Source organism: Meriones unguiculatus, chromosome 8, assembly GCF_030254825.1.
Source record: "Meriones unguiculatus strain TT.TT164.6M chromosome 8, Bangor_MerUng_6.1, whole genome shotgun sequence".
Lineage (NCBI taxonomy): Eukaryota > Metazoa > Chordata > Mammalia > Rodentia > Muridae > Meriones > Meriones unguiculatus.
The window spans coordinates 22,290,046-22,310,964 of record NC_083356.1 but is presented as its reverse complement, the minus strand read 5'-3'; the positions used below and the strand labels follow the sequence as shown (position 1 = coordinate 22,310,964).

The following is a 20,919-nucleotide window of genomic DNA, read 5'->3' as shown; positions in this document are numbered from 1 at the left end:
TGGAGAGCGATGAAGATACCCAATAAGTACTCTGGCCTTCACATGTACTCATACACACACATGCATACACACACACACACACACACACACACACACACACACACGAACATATATGCACATGCAAAATATACAAAGATGGAAAAATGGAAATCAATGAAAATTTCTGTTGAAGCCAGGCAGTGGTGGCATACGACTTTAGTCCCAGCATTTGGGAAACAGAGGCAGGAGGATCTCTGTGAGTTCAAATCCAGTCTACAGAGCCAGTTCCAGGACAGCCAAGGCTATACAAAGAAAATTGTCTCAAAAAAAAAATAAATAAAAATAAAAAAAGAAAGAAAAGAAAGAACAAAAAACCAAACCAAAAACAAAAAACAAAAAAAAACAAAAAAACAAACAAAAAAAACACCCCAAAACATATTTTTTTTTCCCTATTGGAAACCCACAAAAATATTTTTGTCATTGTTTGAGATAGGTCCTTGTGTAACCCAGGCTGACCTTGAATGCTTGATTCTTCTAGCTGCCCCCCATACTGTGATTGCATGCTCCACCTTTTTATTCATTTATTTACTTTTTCATCAGAGTCTCACATTAGTCAGGCTGACCTGGAAGTCACTCAAACCTGAGGCAATCTTTTGTGTGACATGGTTCACAAAGATGGAGGAGTTCAGAGGGGCTACTTTGAGGGTCCTCATGAAGGATCTGGCATAGTCATCTGGAGAGAAATCCCCAAAGGCAGCCTCAGGGTGGGCAGCAGGTAGGCCAGGCCAGTTTCAAGCTCCTCTACAAACCCTGTGTAGGGAGGGACAGATGGGGTATGGATGAGGGGCTGAGGGCAAGATGCCCAGGTTCCCTGGGGTTATAGGAATGTGCTATTGTGTCTGCTCCACCGAAGTCTTTTAAAACTATCTATAAGCCGGGCTGGACTGATGATCAAGGGGCTAGGAGCACATACTGCCTGCAGAAAACCCTAGTTTGATTCCCAGTACCCCTGTCAGACAGCTCACAGCTGCCTGGGGCTCCAGCTTCAGGAGAATAAAGCATACCTAGTCTCTGAGGGCGCAGGCTTTTCTTTTTTGCTTGTTTGTTCGTATGTTTGAGACAGGGTTTCTCTGTGTAGCCCTGGCTGTCCTGGAACTTGATTCGTAGATTAGGCTGTTCTTGAACTCACAGAGATCCACCTGCTTCTGCCTCCCAAGTGCTAGGTGCTGGGATTAAAGGCATAGCCACCACCGACCAGCTAGAAAGCTTTTTTTTTAAAAAATAGATTCTCACTATTTAGACTCCATAGAATTTGCTATGTAGACCAGGCTGGCTTTGAGGGATTATAGGCAGTGGGTGCTGGGAACTGAACCAAGGTCCTCTGCAAGAGCAGTTCAGGTTCTTAACCACTGAGCCACCTTTCCAGTCTACCTACCTCCTTTTTAACGTGCCTTTCTAGTCTCCCTTTTGTTGTTGTTGTTGTTGGTGGTGGTGGTGGTGATGGTGTGTGTGTGTGTGTGTGTGTGTGTGTGTGTGTGTGTGTGATATGCGCATATGTGGGGAGTGGATGTACGTGGAAGCCTTCTATCTTAAGACAGCACCTCTCACTGAACTTGGACCTCACGGATTCACCTAGGACTGGCTGACCAGAAAGCTTTGGCAGCCTCCTGCCTCTACCTCCCCAGTGCTGGGATTGCAGATATGAGCCACTGTGCCAGATTTTCCCATGGGTGCTGGGAACCTGAGCTCAGGTCCTCATGTGTACATGGAGAGCGCTGACTGACAGATGACTCCCAGCCCCAGTGTTTTGGATTTTTCTGACTTGGTGCTTTCAAGCCTGGCTTCTCTTTTTCCCTTTGAATGGAAACCAGCAGGGGCCATTCTCCCTGCTGTCCTTACACCGTGAGGCTGAAGCCGGCAGGGCAAAACTTCCATTCCACTCTGGCTGCTAGCTCCAGGCAGGGACCTGGCTGCGGATGCCAGGTATGGGAGCTGTGAGGGGGTGACCCAAGTGTGGCCCTGGAGGAGGTGGCAGAGTCTGGGTGAGGGCCTGTGGCCAAGGCTGTCCTTCCGTTGCCACATCTGCAGGGAGGAGCCGAAGCATGATTTCTGAGGTGGCTGTGATGTGCTAAAACATTCGGAACCTGCACACTGGGATACAGGAAACAGCCCTTCCACCGATATTTATTGGAACCTACTATGTGCTGTGCTCTCAAGCCCTCAGGTAGAGTAGAACAATTCAAATGGTACCCCAAGGAAACAGACAAAAATCCGAATACATTGTCTGGGAAGAGGGTAGCACTGGAGCTGGAGCCGAAGGCCTGGCACAGGCTGGCCACACTCCTTACACCGAGCGGCCTCTGCCCCTCTTTTGAGACAGTGTTTTAGTAAGTCGTCCAGGCTGGCCTTGAACTCACAGCCCTCCCACCTCAGCCTCCCCAGAAGATGGAAGCACAGGCCTAAAACATCGCTGCACAGGGCTACAGATTGATTGTTTTCATACTGTGCCTTGAGGAGACTGAGCAAGGAGGAGGTGTATGGAGCAGGAGGAAGGGCAGCCACAGCTCTGAGCAGAAGGGGTGAGGCAGACGGCTCTGAGATCAAGACCCTGGGCTGAAGACCGGAAGCTTCTCAGGCAGGCACGGGGATGTCTCGGAGAGAACACTTCAGACAGAGGAGCAATGGGTGCAGAGGTCCTGGAGGGGGGCGAGGTGGGTGGGGTATCCTAGGGACTGTGGAGGCCAATGTGGCTGGAGTGGAAGGAGAGCAGCAGTGACGGTAGAGGTCCGAGGCCACCAGACGGTCTCTGCACAGATCGGTTTTGCTCTGAGGACAGCGGGTGGGAGACAGCTGAAGCACATAGGACGGGACCTTGCAATGGAAGCTTTGCTTTCTTTGTACGTTATGTAAATGTGCTTTTGTTTTAATCCCAAGTGTGGGATTCCGGCTGGGCTGTAGTTTGTCCACACCTGTTAATTGTCTAGTGTGCAGAGTGGCTTTTGCCAGTGGGTAATGGCCTTCCACCTGTGGCACGGAGAGGGGCGTGGTGGTCTCGGACTCCGAGAGTATAGATAGGAGATCTGAGAAGGAGAAGGTGTGGCGTTCGGTGTTGGCAGTTTGGGGAGACTAGAGGCCAGGGACGGTGTGGCGGTTTGGAGCAGACAGATGGAGAAAAAACGCTTTGGGCGCAGTGGCGTGGAGGAGCCTGCTGGCTGCGTCTGCAGTTGATGGAGATTGGTACAGCTCTAAAAGAACCTCCTCCTCCCACCAGCCTTTTCTCTCTCCTCCTTATGGTTGGGGGATTGATGGAATGGAGGGAGAGGCCTAAGCAGCCCAGATAAAGGAGAATTTAAAAAGAGAGCGCTACAGGACCTACCCTGTCAGGCACGTGGCTGGCCTGCACTGGAGAGCATCAAGCCTGGGAGGCCAGGAAGAGGCTTCTGGGAAAAAAAAAAATCACAAGAATGGGTGCTTAGCTAAGAAGGTGGTTTCAATGTTTTCTTTCTTTTATTGAAAAAAAAAATTTTTTTTCAGACAAAAAAAATTTTTTTTTTCTTCTAAACCCTTCCCCAGCTCTTCCACGACCCCTCCTTTCTTCTTGGCCATGCTGTGCTCTATCACTGAGCCACACTCTGCGCCTTAAAAATTACTCTTCAATCACACATCCACACGAGGCTCTCAAGCTTCATGTACACCTAGACGGGCTTTGACACATGTCAGACCCAAACCCTAAAATCATTACAACAACCTCCCCTCCCTCCCCCCGCCGCCAGCTTCCTTCTTAGCAATCTCTCCCTCAGGCTCCACCAATGGGCCTGGTCCACCGCAGGCTAACTCCGCATCTTTTAGAATCTTCTCACGGGATCCGCAGTATGTGCTTTCCGGGAGCAGAGCGCCTGGCTTCTTTCACCCAGCATCCTCATTCCGAGCTCCATCACTGCTGTTGTCTGTCTTTTCCTTGCGCAAGAGCACCAGGCTGTATGGAGAGACCATAATTTGTTTATTCATCTGTCTGCTGATGGATGTTTGGGCTGCTTCCAGATCTGGGCTTATTACAAACAAAACCGCTGTGAGCATTCGTGTTCTTGGTGCGTAGACTTGTGTTTCTCTTCTTGTAGGTAAACACCCAGAGGTGTGACGTCTGGGTCAGAGGGTTTGTCAGTCTAACTTTTCGAGTACTTATCTGTTTCTTTAATTTTGGGTTGCTGTGTTTTACAAAGCGGCTGCACCGCTTGCTGTCCCTTACCAGCAGAGCGCGAGGCCGTCCAGCTTCTCCCCACACCTGGATGACACCTGCTGTGGCCACTTTCCTCGAGGTCCCTTATCCCAGTAATCGGGCAGTGGGCCTCAGGGTGGTTCTGGTTGGCTTTTCCCCTAATGAATCCTGTTCTGGTGCCTCATGCTCACCTGCAGCGTTCCCTCTTCCTTGAATTTCTCTACAGATTTTTTGTTTTTATCCATCAAAAGAATTAGGATTGGAGAGGGGCGCAGGGGGTGTGTCTCGGTTGGCAGCATGCTTGCCTACTGTGCGCAAAGCCCCTGCAGGGGAACGTCAATAAGGTGTGTCCCAGCAGGGTTGTAATCCCAGCCCTTGGGGGGTGGAAGTCGGAGGATCAAGAAGGTCAAGGTGCGTGTGTGTGCGTGTATGGGTACCTGTGTTTGTGCGCATACACAGAAATTTAAAATAATAACAATAAAGGACGGAAAGATGGTGGCTCAGGGATTAAGAGCACTTGCTGTTTTTGCAGAGGACCTGGGTTTGATTCCTAGGACCCACACGATGGTTCATGACCATCATTAAACCCGGTTCCAGGGGATCCAACTGACACACACACGGTACACATACATGCATGCAGGAAAGAATTTACTCACCTGAAGTAAAATAAATAAATCTAAAAAAATAAAAACTAAAACTGGATATTTGAGTTCTTGAGTTTTGACAATTCCTTATGTTTTATGAATACAGATCTTTATCACCTATGACACATAGGTGTCATATGTCTGTCTTTGGATTGTCTTCAATTTTAAAAAGCTTTTATTAGGCCAGGCGTGGTGGCACACACTTTAATTCCAACACTCAGAGGCAGAGGCAGGTGGATACCTATGAATTAGAGGCCAGCCTGGTCTTCAGAGTGAGTTCCAGGCTACCAAGGGCTACACAGTGAAGCCCTGTCTTAAAAAATAAAACATTGTAATTAAGCGCATATTTATGTCTTTTTGTCTAATTGTGTCCTTCGAAGAGCAAGAGTTTTTGGTCATCTTTTTTTCCCCCCTCTTTTATGTGCTGTGCACTTGATGTATCTAGGAAATCTTTGCCTAAGGTCTCAGATTTTCTCCTGGAAGCTCAACAGTTTCAGATTCGCTATTTAGAGTCTTGGCCCACCTGGGGTCTTTTCTTGAGGTAAGGTTACTTTGTCTGGTGTGGTTTTGCCAGTGGTTAGTCAGTTGCTGGAACACTATTGGGTACAGTATCCTTGCCCAGGTGACTTGTTGTTTGTTTATTTATTTATTTATTTAAAGACAACGGAGGCACCTTTTTTTCTGATTTGGTTTCTGTTGCTCCACAACCAAAACTGACCTGGAGAGGAAAGGGATTGTTTCATCTTACAGGCCATCCAGAAGTCAGGGCAGGAACCGGGAGGCAGGAACCGAAGCAGAGGCCGTGGAGGAATGCTGCTCACTGGCTTGCTCCGAATGGCTTGCTCATCCTGTTCTATACACCCAAGGACCCGTGGGCAGGTAGAGCACCCCCCCACGGTGGGCTGGCTCCTCCCACAGTGGGCTGGCCCCTCCCACATCAATCATTACTCAAGAAATAGCCCCACAGGCTTGTGTATGGGCCAATCCGATAAAGGCATTTTTTTTTTTTTTTCAGTTGAGGTGTCTCTTCCTGATGACCCAGAACTGTGACAGAAATCTAACCGGCATAATACTTTATTTATTTGTTTATTTGTTTGTTTGTTTGTGTGTGTGTGTGTGTGCATATTGTGTTTGGGCACACACGTGCCAAAGTGCAAGTCTAGAGGTCAGAGGACAACATGTGTGAGTCAGTTCTCTCCTTACGTCATGTGGGTTCTGAGGACTGAACTCAGGTTGTCAGGTTGTCAGGTCACCTGCTGGCCCTGCCTGTTTTTTGTTTTGTTTTGCCCATTTGTTGAAAATTAATTGACTATATGAGTCTATTCTTAGGCACCATTTGTCCATTGAGCTGCAGACAGAGATCCGCCTGCCTCTGCCTCCCGAGTGCTGGAATTAAAGGTGTGAGCACTTTTTTTTTTTTTAATGGAGTACTGCACGGCAATGATCATTGTCACCTTGCCGGCCTTGCGATCAGATGGTGTAAGTCCCTGTGTGTGGAGGTCAGAGGGCGACCTCAGGGTCTAATGTTTGCCTTCTACCTTGTTTGAGGTGGAGTCTTGTTTGCCATTGCCTGTGCCTGGGCTGCCGGGACTCTCCTGTCTCTGCCATCATCTCTCGGCAGAAGCACTGGCCCCAGGCTTCGTGGGTCTACTGTACTGTGTGGGTTCTGGGGTCCACACTCAGGCCTGCCAAGCTTGCACTGTAAGTGCTCTACCCACTGGGCTATATCTTGACCCCTTGCTGGTTTTTTTTTTTCTTTCTTTCTTTGAGACAGGGTTTCTCTGTGTAGCCTTGGCTGTCCTGGACTTGCTTTGTAGACCAGGCTGACCTTGAACTCACAAATATTTGCCTGCTTCAGCCTCTTTGCTGGGCTTTTCTTTGGGACTGGAAATGGCTTAAATCTGTCTAAAGATTTTAGGGAATTGATGTGTCACACATATGGAGGCTTTTTGATCCATGAACGTAGTAGACCTTGGCAGTGCTTTGTTGTTTTAATTTCTCTCACCAGTATTGTATCGATTCACATCTCCTGTTAAATTTTTCTGTAAGCCTTTGCTTTTTAGAAATTATTCGTTCATGGGTGTGCATGACGTGGTGTGTATGTGGAGGTCAGAGGACAACTTACAGGAGTCAGTTTTCTTTCTCTACCAGGAGGGGCCCAGGGATCAAACTCAAGAATTCTTGCTCGTTGAGCCATCTTTCTTGCCCGCCCATAGTTCTCACCCTCCTGTTTTAAGTGCTAAGTTGTCTTGCTTTTAGGTTTTAGTTCTGCCAAAATTTTAAGTTACAGAAAGAGTTTGTGAGGACACTCCCCGCCCGCCCTCCCCCCCAAAATCCTAAATATACTTTACCCAGATTTCTGTGATGTTAACAGTCCCCACACAGACACCCACGACAGGGTCTCACCATGTAGCCCTGACCTCAAGCTTAACTTTATAGACCGGGCTGGCCCAAAACTCAGGAGGTAGAGGCAGAAGGACCAGGAGTTCCAGGTCTTCTTAACTGCATAGTAAGTTTAGGGCCAGCCTGGGCAACATGAGACTCTGCCTTTAAAAAGGAGTAAAGAGGAAAGAGAAGGAGGAAGGGAGGGAGACAAAGAGAGAGGGGAGGAAGGAGGGAGCGAGGGAAGGGAAGGAGGTAATTAGCCTGTTGTAGAACTATTAAGTAAATGAATTACTGAGTTGATATTTCCTTAGTTTTTCCTTTAGTGTCTTTCCTTCCGCCCTCCCTCGCCTCCAAGACCCCACATTGCTTTCAGTCTGTACCTATCCAATTTGCTGACAGTTCCTCCAGAGCCTTCTCTAGTGTGTCACAACCTTGACATGTTTGAAGAGCTGAACACTCTGTAGCCTGATGCTTATTTTTTTCTCCTGCTGTTTTTTTTTCCTCATTGTGTGGAAGGTGTGGATTTGGCACCACCAAGGCTGCTTGTGTGGCTGTGGCCCTGAGGTCTTGGGGGGTCATTACATGGTCTTGGGGTGTATGTCATCATTGTCCAGTTTCAGTAGTGATGTGAACCAGCTGTAGCCAAGATGGTTGGTGCCCGCCAGGTTTGTCTCCTGCAAAGACCCGGCTTTCGGCTTTCGTAGGTGAGGGAGGTGACTTGCTAAGAGCAGTTCACGCTCAAGAGGGGAAGGGCTCCTTTCCCAGCCCTGCAGGATGTGTTGCCGCCTTTCTCCACTGCCCATTTCTAACTCCCGCTCCTGGTTACTTATAGTGAGAGGTTAGCCATTTGTTTAATTTTCCCATGTAGTTATTACTGTGTACTTGCGTGCGCATGCGCAGAGGGCAGAGGACAATTGAGGGTGTTGCTTCTCTCTTCCACCATGTGGGTTCTGGGTATCAAACTCAGACCATCAGGCTTAGTGGCAAGCACCGTTATCCCATGAGCCATCTTGTTGCCCCCCACCCCACTTGTTCAACCTTAATATAATGTAAGATGGTGTTAAAATTGCTGACTCCCACTGTGGTCTGAAATAAACTGATCATCTATGGTACAGCGTTTGTGCTCAGTTCCCTTTGCCTTTAGCAGCCCTGGTTTGGCTCAGCACCGTTTGTGTCTCTGTGATATACGTTTAGAATATACATTTATTCCCATTTATTTCATATTTGGTGCTACTGTTTAGGATTCATCTTAGCTTTTAGTTATATGGATGGGAGTGGTTCTGTCGCATGAGTGCCGTGCCCACAGAGGACAGAAGAGTGTGTCAGATGCCCCGGAAATGACGTTACGGGGGCCTGTGAGCTGCCCAACAGGGGTGCTGCGAACCAAACTCAGGTCCCGTGCAAGAACAGTACATGCTCTTAACTGTTGAGCCGTCTCTCCGGTTCCAGTAGTACCATTTTAAATGCTTAAAAGACTTAATTTCTGACCATTGTTACCCTGTAGGTGACTCTGTATGTTGACCTTGCTAAGCCAACTTAGTAATTGTACATTTTTTTGTAAGTCGTGTGTTTAGGGTTTTCCATAGAACTGTCTGTCTGTGAACACTCTTTTTTTTTTTTGGCTTTCTACTTTGCTGTCTTTTATTTCGTTTTTCTGCCCTACTGTGCTGACTTCTCGTTTAATGCTGAATGGAAATGAGAGCAGATGTCACACATGTGTTGTGTAGGGAGAGATCACAGAATCCCTAAAGGATTGGGGTTTAGTGGGGGCAGTGCCGGGAGGGAGTGCTGTCTGGGAGGGGTGCTCACGGGACTGTCAAAGGACCCCTCCTCAGCAGAGGTAGAACGAGACCGGCCTTCCCGAGTTTTCATTCCACACTTCACACTTAAATACGAAGGGGCTAAGAGGACTTCGTGGATATTTTCAGAAAGTCTCAAGTGTGCTTGGGCCTCCGCTGAAAGCAGTTCTCAGCATTCCTCTCTTCCAGATTCAACTCCCAAAGCAGTTGAGTGGGAGAAGGATCCCGACTGACGGCTGAGACCAAGGTCTGGGTTGCGATCAGGTCAGTTGTGTGTTGTTAAGGGAATCTCAGCCCAGGTGTCTGTGGGGATCGTGAGAAAGGCAGTGTGCCTGTGAGACTACAGCAGGAGCCATGACCCACTGGACATCATCGCATGCCTCCTTTGCCACCACCTATTCAGTCTTCCCAAACATCCTGCGGGGTGGCTACTGGGCCCCCGTCTCACTAACCGTGGAGACAGTCTCCAGTCCCTAGGGTGTGGGAGAGGGAGGCACTGGGAACTGGCTGCTGTGCCCTCAATCTTGCTACCTCTGTTCAGGCATCACCTGTCCTGGAACTCTGCCCCGTCACCCTCCCTAATCCCTGACCAGTGCCGGCAGTGCCAGGCCCACTTCCCTGGGCTTCTGCTCACTCCCAACCAGATTAGGGACTCTGTCTCACTCCTCCTCATGCCTCTTGCATCTAGCAAGGGACTCAGTACACACTGGGCGTCAGCAACCAAATGCACAGTGGGATGTCACTGTCAGGAGCCATCTTGTCAGGCCAATGTGGGATCACTAGGAAGACCTCCTTCAATGAGAATGTCACTTGGGAAAAAAAAAATAAAGCCTGGCCCAAAGGCATCTTGGCGCTCACGCCTCCTCATATTATACTCTGTCACCAGCCGGCCCCAGGATGCTCCAGGAAGTGCTGTGCACGACACCCGCCCCCAGGCGCCACCTCTTAGAGAAGGGACCATTGTCTCCGAAGGGTTAACGAGGGATGCAAGGAAGGGGCCCTTTAGCCATGATGCCCTCTGACCTTTCATAAATCAGAGGGGCTGGGGGCGAGGGGCTGCTTGGCAGGACTTGGTGGGGTGGGGACTTAGAAGCAGCTGCGCGCGACGTTGACATTGTTCCCACCATTCTGAGTGCAACAAATCCCTCTATTGTGTTCCTGGTTTATCTGGTTCCTCTTGTTTATGAGCAGGGCTCCTTTGGCAGTGGTTCCAGCCCTGGGCGGGTGGAAAGAGTGCTGGCACGCACTGAGGGGGGAGGGGCAGGAGGGGGCGCTGTCAATGCTCGCATTGTCCCCCCGAGCTTTTTGTTTCTACTGTAATGACATGTTGAGAGAGAGAGAGAGAGAGAGAGAGAGAGAGAGAGAGCGCACTGGGGAAGAGAAATGAACGAACGAACAGCAAAGAAAGCCGAGCAAGGGCCCTGGTGTGGATTGATATCTGGGCCTGAGCGGATGTGCTGGCAGCTGGGCAGCATGGCTTCATGGAGCCAGGCAAGGGTGCTTGTGGAGGGGGGGGAAGGACAGTGGCACGAGGGGTCAGCCAGTCCTCCCCCACCCTATCCTCTGCTGCCTGGCACCAGGTCCCCCCACCATCCTCCGGTCCTCCTGAGGCAGCTGGAGTGGGGCTAGTGCCAGGGTCGGGGTCTGCATTCCGATGGGGCCCTGGCAGCCTGTGTTGCCTGGGCAGCTGGCTTCTCCTCTTGTCTCTCTGTGTCTAAGACCTGCAAAATGGGCAGTGCTGGGGCAAAAGGCCACTTGGCTTTCTGGAGATAGAAGGGTGTCCTACCTAGCCCTGGGGCTGTCCCTCTGGGCCCTGGCAGAAGGGCAAACACATGCTGGGACAGAACCCCAAACTGCTCCCAGAATGACAATACCAAATGCCAGCTTGGCTCTGGCCCCCCCCCCCCCCCCCCGTCTCCCATCCTGGCCTCGGACAGATGTGAGGGGAGGGGAAAGAGAGGAGCTTGGACATGAGAGGTGGAGCCACGGGCTCTATCCAGCTCAGCTGTAGGCTACTAGGTGTCTCCTGAGCTGTCCTTGCTGCCCCTCAGGTGTCAGGCTCCAGCGTGGGCTTAGCCAGATGTGTGAGTTCACAGTCCCTGAAGGAGACAGGAAGCCCCTGGACCTCTCAGAGCCAGAGGGGCCTCTGAGGCTATGGTCCACTGCTCGTGGCCTTCTCTGTTAACACCAGCCAGGAAGTCACCTGCCTGTGCTGGCCCATCTCCATGACCCAGAGCGATCACCGCTCACGGGGCTTGCTCTGTGGCCGGAAGACTTTGGGGGAAGTTCTCTTCTGCCTCTGTGTCGGGAACCACAGAGAAGGAGTCAAGGCTCTCTGTGCCTCCAAATCTTCACCTGTAGAGTGTGGATAGCTGTCCCTACTGACACAGGACCCTACAGGCCACACGCAAATCTGTTCAAGATCCTTCAAGAGCCTCGGCTAGCAGCTTGCTGTCCTGGGAAGAGCTGAGGAGATCTTTCACAGGGTGGAGGGATACTTCACACACCTCATTCATGTGATGCTAGAGGTGAAGTCCAGTTTTTAGGACCTGCTGAGGGTTAGGGCAAAGGCCACATGGAGCCAGGATGAGGGCTCAGGGCTCAGGGCTCAGGCTGTGGCTAATCAGGGCTCAGCCTAAGATCAGGGCTCAGTCTAGCATCAGGATCCGAGCTTAGTCATCGGTTAGGATCATGGCTCAGATTGCAGCCAGGATCAGGGCTTATTCTGGTATCAGAATCAGGGCTTAGTCAAGTTTGGATTATGGCTTAAGGTATAGCTAGGGTAAACCTCAGTCTGTGGCTGGGGGATAGTTCACTGCAAGAAAGAGTAAGGGTCCACTCAAGATCCAGTCTAAGGCTTGGATCTGGTTAAGAAACCTGTCCAGGCCCAGGATCTGAGTAGCATAGGACCTGGAAAAATGCTCAGTTGATAGACTGTGTCAGATACAGGGTGAGTATTCATTCTAGAATTAGGATAATGGTTCAGGCTAGGCTCGAGGCTCAGTCTATGACCAAGGAAAGTGTTCGTTTTTGATTCAGAATCAGGGTTCATGTCTGTCGCAAGATCAAGGCTGGTAAGTGTTCACTTTGGGTTTAAGGTCAGGCTGCAGGCTGGGGTCAGGGCCAGGGTCAGGCTGGGGTAAAGACCTCTGGCAATCACCCAGCTTTGATAGACAATCTATAGCCAGTGTCAAGGCTCTGTCTGGGGCTGGCCTGGGGCCAGGGCTCAGCTGGGATGTGGGTCAGGACCCTGTCTGGGGCTGTCTGTGAAGAGATTCGTGGGGGTTGGGAAACATGGCTAATGCGGAGAGGTTGGGGAGGGTGAAATGGAAGAGGCTGCACCAGGAAATGGAGAGGGGTTGAAGGAGCATTTGACCATGTGCAGATATGCTGGCAGGAGGCTGTGTGCATGCGCGTGCGCGCGCGCGCGCGCGCGTGTGTGTGTGTGTGTGTGTGTGTGTGTGTGTGTGTGTGTGTGTGCGCGTGCATGCATGTGTGTGTGTGTGGCTAGGAAGGTGACCCTGTGGTGCTACTTCTGGGTCTGGAGTGATAGTGGCCGAGCTACTGTTGGGGGGGGGCATGTGTGTGAGGTGGGCAGGTCAGTATAGAGGCACATTAATGCCTTCTCCATCCATCACCCCGAGCTCTGGGTACTGCTTCTTCAGCTCCTAGGGTCTGCGTCCCTCAAGGGTCCCAGCCATCCCACATGACTGGAGTCTGAGCCTTGCCCAACCTGTCAGCTGAGAGCCCGTGATGACTGGCTGGTAGCTGGAGATGCTCCAAGATCGGAAACAGCCCCAAGGCCTAGCAAGGACCAGCTCAGAGGTGGCTGGGCAGGGTGACTGTCAGGCTAGAGGTCAGTCACACCCCTAGGTGCCACGTTCCTTTTCTCCTGTGCTACCCAAGCAAGCCCTGCTTACAGACACGTGACCGAGGCAAGCAGAGAGAGAGTTCCAATGGGGGGCAAGGATGGTGGGGCCCCCACAACCCGTGTCTTCAGATGCTTTCTCAGAAGCCCGTGGGGACTGTGGCTGTAACACAGCACTGCGTTTGCCGAGCAGGCATGAGGCCTTGAATTGGATCCCCAGCATGGACAGGCATGGCGGTATACACCCCTAACCTTAGCACTTGGGAAGCAGAGGCAGGAGGATCAGAATCAAGGTCATTTTGACTGCGTAGGGAGTCTGAGGCCAGTCTGGACCACATGAGAGCCTGTCTCAGAAAAACTCAACCAAGAGCAGTCTGTGGGATGACGGAGTTGGTTTCTTCTCTCTCTCTCTCTCTCTCTCTCTCTCTCTCTCTCTCTCTCTCTCACTCACTCAGCTCCAGCTCCCCTGACAAACCACTGTCAGGTCCTTCCAGGTCTTTCCTGGTGCCTCTCTTCAGGGGCTGAGTAGGTGACGGTGGCCCCTTCTCTTCTCCTCTCCCTGCCCATCCCCCAGACCTCTGGCATCATATAAGTATGATGAAGGTCATTATACTTATAATGTCAGGCCATTAGCCAGGAAAGGCCTGGCCTCACAGGTTGCCGAGCTGGCAGGAAGGGCCCAGGAAGCCTTCATGGAGTTACCAACCTGAGGTGTAGCTCTAGGAGAGGAACGGGCCAGGTAGGTACTAGCTGGGGCTGGTGCCCGGATTTGCTGGTGTTTGGTGTGGCCGTTCTGAGGAGCCCTTCCTCGAGGAAGACTGTGAGGCTCTTCAGGAAGCAGCCAGTGGTGAATAGCACAGTTTTGGGGTAGATCCAGTAGGACGGAGCCCTGGTTCTGGTGCCTTCTAGGCCTGTCACCAGGGAGGAGCTAATGGGCCTCTGCGTCAGGTTCATCTGTAGGGCGCCTGTGAGGATGAAGGGTTCATGGCTCCTGCCCGTTACATGGAGACATTTAATACCATTGCAGGACGTCTGTCCTGCCATGGCCTGAGCTGCTGTCTCAGAGTTGCCCCTCTGGGCCTCCTTCTTGGTGTGAATGTGGGGCACAGAGACCCCAGAATGCAGAGCACTCACTGGCAGAAGCTATTTAACTTGAGCCTGGAGAGCAAGAGTCAGACGCCACGGGGCTGGAGAGACGGCTCAGCAGTTCTGCTCTTCCAGGAGACCCGGGTTCGAGCCCCAGCACCCACGTGACATCACACAACCACCCCTAACTCCAGTTCCAGGGGACCCAGCGCCCTCTTACGGCCTCAGCAGGCATCAGGAGTGTATGAGGCACGTGGATACATGTGCAGGTGGGGCGACCCACCCATCAGAATCCATAGATTGAAATAATCAGACGCCAGCTTTTTGGTTTGTCATGGCGCTGAGGCTTGAACCCAGGGCCTCACACAGGAGCAATCTCTACCGCTGGGTGCTGGGATTAAAGACACCCCACCACCGCCTGGCACTCTCTATCTACAGCTTTAAGACGAGGTCGATATTCAACATTTGCAGGGTAAAAACTTTAAGGTACTGACAGTAAGAGGGAAAACGGAGAGAAGAGCAGAGACTCTCTGCACTGGGCCATTTTGTGTCCTCTTTGGGGACCCTGCTCGTTTTCTGAGGAGTCTGGGCTGTCACGGGGGGGTGGTGAGAGGGAAAGAAACTGCCTGGCAGGGGACCTGACCACACTAGCCTCGGGCACCCTTCAACGTGCCCCAACTCTACCCGCACCCGTGCTGGGTGTGGGACAGCAGTGCGGGCTGTCTGTCAGGGCTGCTCATCTTCGGTCACAACAGAATACAAAGCAAGGATGCTCTCCCGAAATCTATAGGGCTGCTTCCCTAAAATCTGTATAGCCCAGCAGAGAGGGAGCTTGCGCAGAGCGTGGGAATCCCTGGGTTTGGCCCCCACACTCTGCACAAAGCAGGTGACAGAAACCTGTGGTCCCAGCACCCAGGACGGGGAGACTAGAAGAGCTGAGATTTAAGCTTATCTTCCACTACACCTGGCTTTAAAGCCAGCCAAGGACTACATGGAACCCTGCCTCCAACAAAGCAAAACTGTGAAAATGACTTTCTCATACAACTGTCTAGGATCGTTTTTTCTCTCCAGAAATGTTTTAGAGGCTAGAGATGTGGTTTAGGATGAAGGCGAACCTCAAATCAATCTCTTAGCACACGCGCACACACCCACACACACACGCACACAAGACTGTATGTGTATAGAAAGTATATATAATACACATTTAACCATTTCTACCACTTTTTGGGTATACAGCCCAGTTACATTAATTGCATTCACACTGTGACCGTTACCACCCTCCATTTCCAGAACTCTCTCATCTTTCTAAGTTGAGACTTGTGTGCCTCTTAGGGTCCTACCTCTCCAAGCTCCCCTCAACTCCCTAGTAACCACCATTGTCCTCTGCGTCTAACTTTGCCCACTCCAGGTTCGTTATTTAAGCGGTGTCTTTGTTTCTGGCTTCTTTCACTTAGCACGTGTCTTCAAGGGTCATCGGTGTCATAGCAGGTGTCTTCCTGTGTGTGTGTGTGTGTGTGTGTGTGTATGTGTGTGTGTGTGTGTGTTCGCACGTGTGTTTATGTGCAGACATGGATGTCACGGTACTCACGTTGAGCTGTTTCTCTCTTGCCCCTTCTTGCTTCTCCGGGTCCCAGGGATGGGACCCAGTATTGAATGACAATCGGTTTCACCTGCTGACCCATCTCCCTGCCTCCCTCCTTTTATGGTGAATAGCATGAAGTTCATCGTGGCACAGAGCACAATCTGTTTCCCAGTTGCTGTCTATGGGTCCCGGGTGGATCATCATTGGGCTGTGTGAGTCATGCTGCTAGGAACAGGGGCAGTCCGCTCTCCGTTGCTTTCAGAGTCTGCACCGTTTTATAGAGGGAACGTTGACAAGTTTTCCTGTGGTCTCAGCTACACACCCGAGGGCCGCACTCTCTGCCTGTGAGAGCGACACTAGGGGGAGGGGTGTAGGGGAGGGATATGAGGAAGGGGTATGGGGGAGAGGGTGGAGAAAGGGTGTGGGGAGGGGCACGGGGGGCGGGAGGACCTGTACAGTTAGGCACTTGGTGGCTACCTGAGGAGGATTGCTGAGCAGGCAAGGCTAGCGGGGAGGAGAGGTGGTGTTTTTAGAGCTCCCTTGAGTCTGGCTGAGGAGCAGAGGCACTTGGCAGGGCGTGACTGTGAGGGGGGTCCATCAGTCCTGTGCAGTGGCTCCGGCTTCTGCTGGAGGAAGATTCTAGACTGCAGGAGAAAGGAGGCATGCTTTGCTCAGGATATGGCCCAACCGCCGGTGTCCGCTTGAGCTAGGGACAATGGGTGTGGGCCTCACCCATCGCAGGTCACTCTCCTGGAGCCTTCAGGGTCTCTGTAGCCACCCAAGAGGACCTTGCCCAGGCGGCTTGGCTTCTTCATACCCTTGACACTCGGAGGCTGAGCTAGGTTTCCCTCCTGAAGAGCATTCCCAAGAGGGTCCCTCCATGGTCACACATGTGTTCACACTCACACCACACTCCCCTGTGTGTTCATATCACGTCTGTTCATTCCACATACATTTTCCAGCCACTCCCACCCAGGTACTCACCACTGTTCGGGCATCTAATTGCAAAACTGAGACCACTTTTTTGTTTTGTTTTGTTTTTGTTTTTCTAGACAGGGTTTCTCTTTGAACCTGTGGCTGTCCTGGAACTTGCTCTGTAGACCAGGTTGGCCTTGAACTCAGAGATCCACCTGCCTCTGCCTCCCAAGGGCTGGGATCAAAGGTGTGTGCCACCATGCCTGGCCATTCCTTAGCTATTAAAAATTATAGATACAAGCCTGGTGTCGTGGTGCACATCTTTCGTCTTTGCACAGGGGAGGCAGAAGCAGATCTGTGTGAGTTTGAGGCCAGCCTGATCTACATGGTGAGTCCCAGGACAGCCAAGCCCCGAGGTCAAAAATAAATAAACAAATTACACTTATGTACATGTGTATGTATGCATTTATTTAGCGTAGATCAGGGGACAATTTAGGGGGTCCATTCTTTCCTTCCACCACGTGGGTCCCAGAGACCAAACTCAAGTCATTAGTCTTGGAGTCAGGAGCCCCTATCTGCTGGCTCATCTCACCAGCTACTTAAAAAAAAAATTGTTTGTATTTGAGTGTTTTGCTTATGCTTACATACAGCACCTGCATCTAGTGACTGCCACAGGCCTCAGCAACAGGATTGTTTCACTTCTGCTCATTTGCTCAGCTCAGAGCTAAGCCCCCTTTGGGGGCAGTCTGTGCTAGCTGAGTAATTTCCCCCCATAGAAAACTCATCTCACCCAGCCTGTGGATGAGACCTCCCTCAGCCTGTCTTGTCTGTCATTCATGGGCTGGATTCGGAAGTGCCCTGCGGATCCTATAGGAATCAGAGTCTGAGGTGATTGTCACAAAAGTGGCTGTCAGGAGCCGTGGTGCCATGCCCCTTCTCCCACTCTAAAGCCCGGACCCCTCTTTGGGAAAGGCCTTCTCCCTATTGGCTCCCCTGAACTTGATGTGCTTGGTTTGGGTCTGTCTCTGGAGCGTCTGCCAGTGGGACTCTTCTTACCATTTGCTGGTCTGTCCCCCTCATAGGACTGAGAGCTCCCTGGGGACACAACTGTGTTCCATTGACTTCTCGGAGCCTAGCGATGCTGTCTGTCAGGGTCCACAGAGAGCTGGCTCCTGGAGCACACTGTGTGGAATTCTGGAACTTTCTCCTCACCTGGTCTTGTTTATTTCCTGATCAAGATGGCTTTCCTGATGCCCCTAGTGCAGGACATAGGGAGGATTCCTACCACAGGCCTCAGCCCCAGTTTCTACCTCCCCTGGGCCGGCCAGCCATCAGGTGTCTGAGGCTGGGAAGGAGGCTCGGTAGGTGTAGCCTTGTCCACCTTCTGGCCCTGGGTGGCCAAAGGCTAAGTCGAGTGACCAGGTTCCCTTTCCTTCTGTGCCTGGGACAGCTGGCTTAGCTGACCATGGGGGCTCTGAGCATCTTCCCCCCCCCAGTGAGAACAAAGAAGATAAAATAGTCCAGGAGACCTTTCCTGCCATAGGCCAGTGTTCCTCATTGCAGTATGACCTGAAGGTAATTGTACCGTCTCACCCTCAGTTTCCCTCTTTGTAATACAGGGGTGGATTGTCTCTCTAATCCCAAGACCCTTCCCAGCTGTGCCCTCCTGTGACTGGGAGTCTGAGAGCAGAGGCAGGAAGGCAAGATGGGCCCCTCTTTCCCCACCTCCTCTCTCTGTCCCCTAGGGTCACCCCAAAGCCGCCCCTCCCTGGCTCCCTGGGACTTCCCTGCAGCTGCAGACTGGGGAGACAATCGGGTGCTTTAGAGAAATACATTTTTGGGCTAATTTGCCATGCGTAAGTGTTTCTCTTACCCTTTAAAGGCAGAGAACAAAGAGACCTTTCTGTGCCCGGGCAGGCTGCTGGGAAGGGGACCGCAGCTGTACGGGCTGTCGAACCCCCGCCCCCTCCATCCCTATAAGCATCCCAGCACACAGCCCCCGTCCCCCCCCAAGAGGGACAGCCTGGACTTTCCCAGCCTCCCCCAGTCACCAGGCGGGCCCAGCCCCCTCCCACCAGCTGCCCCAGGCAAGAGGGAAAGTGTGCGTGGGTGGTGGCTGGGTGGGGAGGGGCACAAGGAGAGAAAGCCACCCTCCACGTGGTCGCGGTGACGGTGGCCTGCTGGTGTGTGTTGGTGCTCTCTGAGTCGCGCAGTGAGGTCACATGCCGATGGCTTCAGTCATCAGGTGACTCGCTGGCATTGAGAAGCGGTATTGCTCCATCCATCCATCCATCCATCCATCTATCCATCCATCGTCTGAGTTTCCCTTCGGTGTAGGTCTTTCTGCTGGTGATAATAGAAGAGCCTGACTGGGTTCCGGTGCTTCTGAGACGTTCTCTTGAGGCTGTGGGTTTCACACTGCCCCCCCCCACTCCCAACCACGTTGCACAACACTCAGTGAGCAGTTGTTCCAATGGTCCCCAGAGCTCCTTCCTCTCCAGTCTCCATGTGCGGACTCCTCTGCTCTCATCTAGGGACCTGACACAGGCCTCTACCCAGTTCCATCAGGGCTTGGCCCCTCACCTGTTTTCGCTTGTTTCCCAGGTACACCCGGAAGCACGTCCACATGGTAACCAGGAGCTCCCCATCTCCTTCCCTCTCCCTGTCTGTCCCAGTTCATCTTCACGAACCTCCCGGCTAGGGCCCAAGACAAGGACTCTGGATGCCACCCCCTCCGGCCTCCTAAGACCAGCTGCTAATGTTTATGGAACACTTACTGTAGGCAGACACCTGTCAGCCCACTGCGTTACAGTGGCTGCTCTATGGGGCCACTGTGCCCTGCCACTGTGTTACCCAAAGGACAGCTGGGCTAGAGGGAGGTTTGGAGCTGCCTGGGATCATCAGCTTTTTAGGAAGGAGGTGTCAGAGACCAGACCCCGACCCATTGTATCTGGATACCCCAGGAGCCTCCGGGAGCAGCCCTGGCCCTGGAGCCTGTCTGTTTGGCATCCTCTGTGGGCACTGTCCTCCCCCCCCCCCCCCCCAGGCCTGGACTCTCTGATTCCCCATGAGCGAGAAGACAGGGGCTAGGGCTGTAGCTCAGTTGGTAGAATTGTGCTTCGTGCCCACACAACCCTGGGATTATCTCCAGGACTGTGCAAGCCACGTGTGATGACACATACTTGTCACCCCTACCCTCGGGAGGTGGAGACAGGGGGATCAGAAGTTCAAGGTCATCCTTGAACTGCATATGGAGTTTGAGACCAGCTTGGGCTACATGAGACCCTATCTTAAAAAAATAAAAAATAAAACATTACTACAAGGGGCCAGTGACATGGCTCAGAGGTAATGCCACTTGCTGCTAAGCCCGAAAACCTGAGTTCAGTCCCCAGGACACCCCGTGATGGGATGAGAGAACCGATTCCAAGTTGTCCTCTGACCTCCACGCTTGCGCCAAGGCGCCCATATGCTCTTGCTTGTTTTCGCTTTTTCTCTGCGTCTGTCTGTCTCTGTCTCCCTTCCCATTCATAGAATCAGTAAATCTTTAAAAGGGAGGGGGAAAAAAGATCCCCGTGGTTCCCAGTGGACAGGACAAATGGACAGCAGGCTGACGCCCCGCCCAGAATCCAGACGCAGGATGACGACACTTGCAGACCAGAGAGGATGGCATCTGCATGGCCCCCACTGTCTTATCTGTGGCTGAGGAGGGAAAGGCACTTGTTCCCAAACACACACCTGCTCACACACCTGTGCACGCCGGACATACTCCTCTCTTCTCCAGATGGAGCAGCATGCATCTCTTCTCCAGAGGGGGCGGGGTTCAGCGGGGCACCCACTGTGACCAACAGGCCCATCAGCCACTGGCTTGCAAGCACAGGCCATGCTAGCCCAGCCCACAGACAAGCAATTAGGAGTCCCGTGTCCCTACTGGGGAGCCAGGGAGGCTGGGCTGGGGGGCACGGTCTTTGTCCCTTCAGGACGCACAATCTAAGGAAAAAGAGCAGAGCGCCCTGAGAAAGTGCTGGGGGAGGTCTGTAGAGTGGGAGTAAAGGCAGCGGGAGGGTTGGCTGGAGCTGTGGGAAGGAGGCAGGAAGCCTAGTGGCTGATTAAGAGGAAGAGAGGCTGGGGCTGGGGAGCTGGCTCAGTGGTTAGATCACCTGTCGCTCTTTCAGAGGACCTGGGTTCAGTTCCTGGCACACACACGGCAGCTCACAAACAGTGAGCTCCAGCACTAAGGAATCCAATGCCCTCTTCTGGCTTCTACAGGCACCAGGCACGCAACCAGGCGCACAGACATATAGGTAGGTAACACACTTACTCACGCACATTAGTTAATTGAGATTTTAAAAATAAGAGGAGGAGAGGCATCCTGACAGGCCCTTGGATGAGAGTAGTAGGTTACTGTTCAAGTCTAGTTCATACAGGGGGGAGCTAGGCGCGGTAAC

The 20,919-nt window shown here is 52.1% G+C and overlaps 1 long non-coding RNA gene across 1 annotated transcript in view; it reads left to right on the top strand.

Annotated features, from left to right (window-relative positions):
* The window catches only part of LOC110541858 (uncharacterized), a 50,375-nt gene that overhangs the window by 13,967 nt on the left and 15,489 nt on the right, over positions 1–20,919 (top strand). The gene's annotated exons all lie outside the window — the stretch shown is intronic.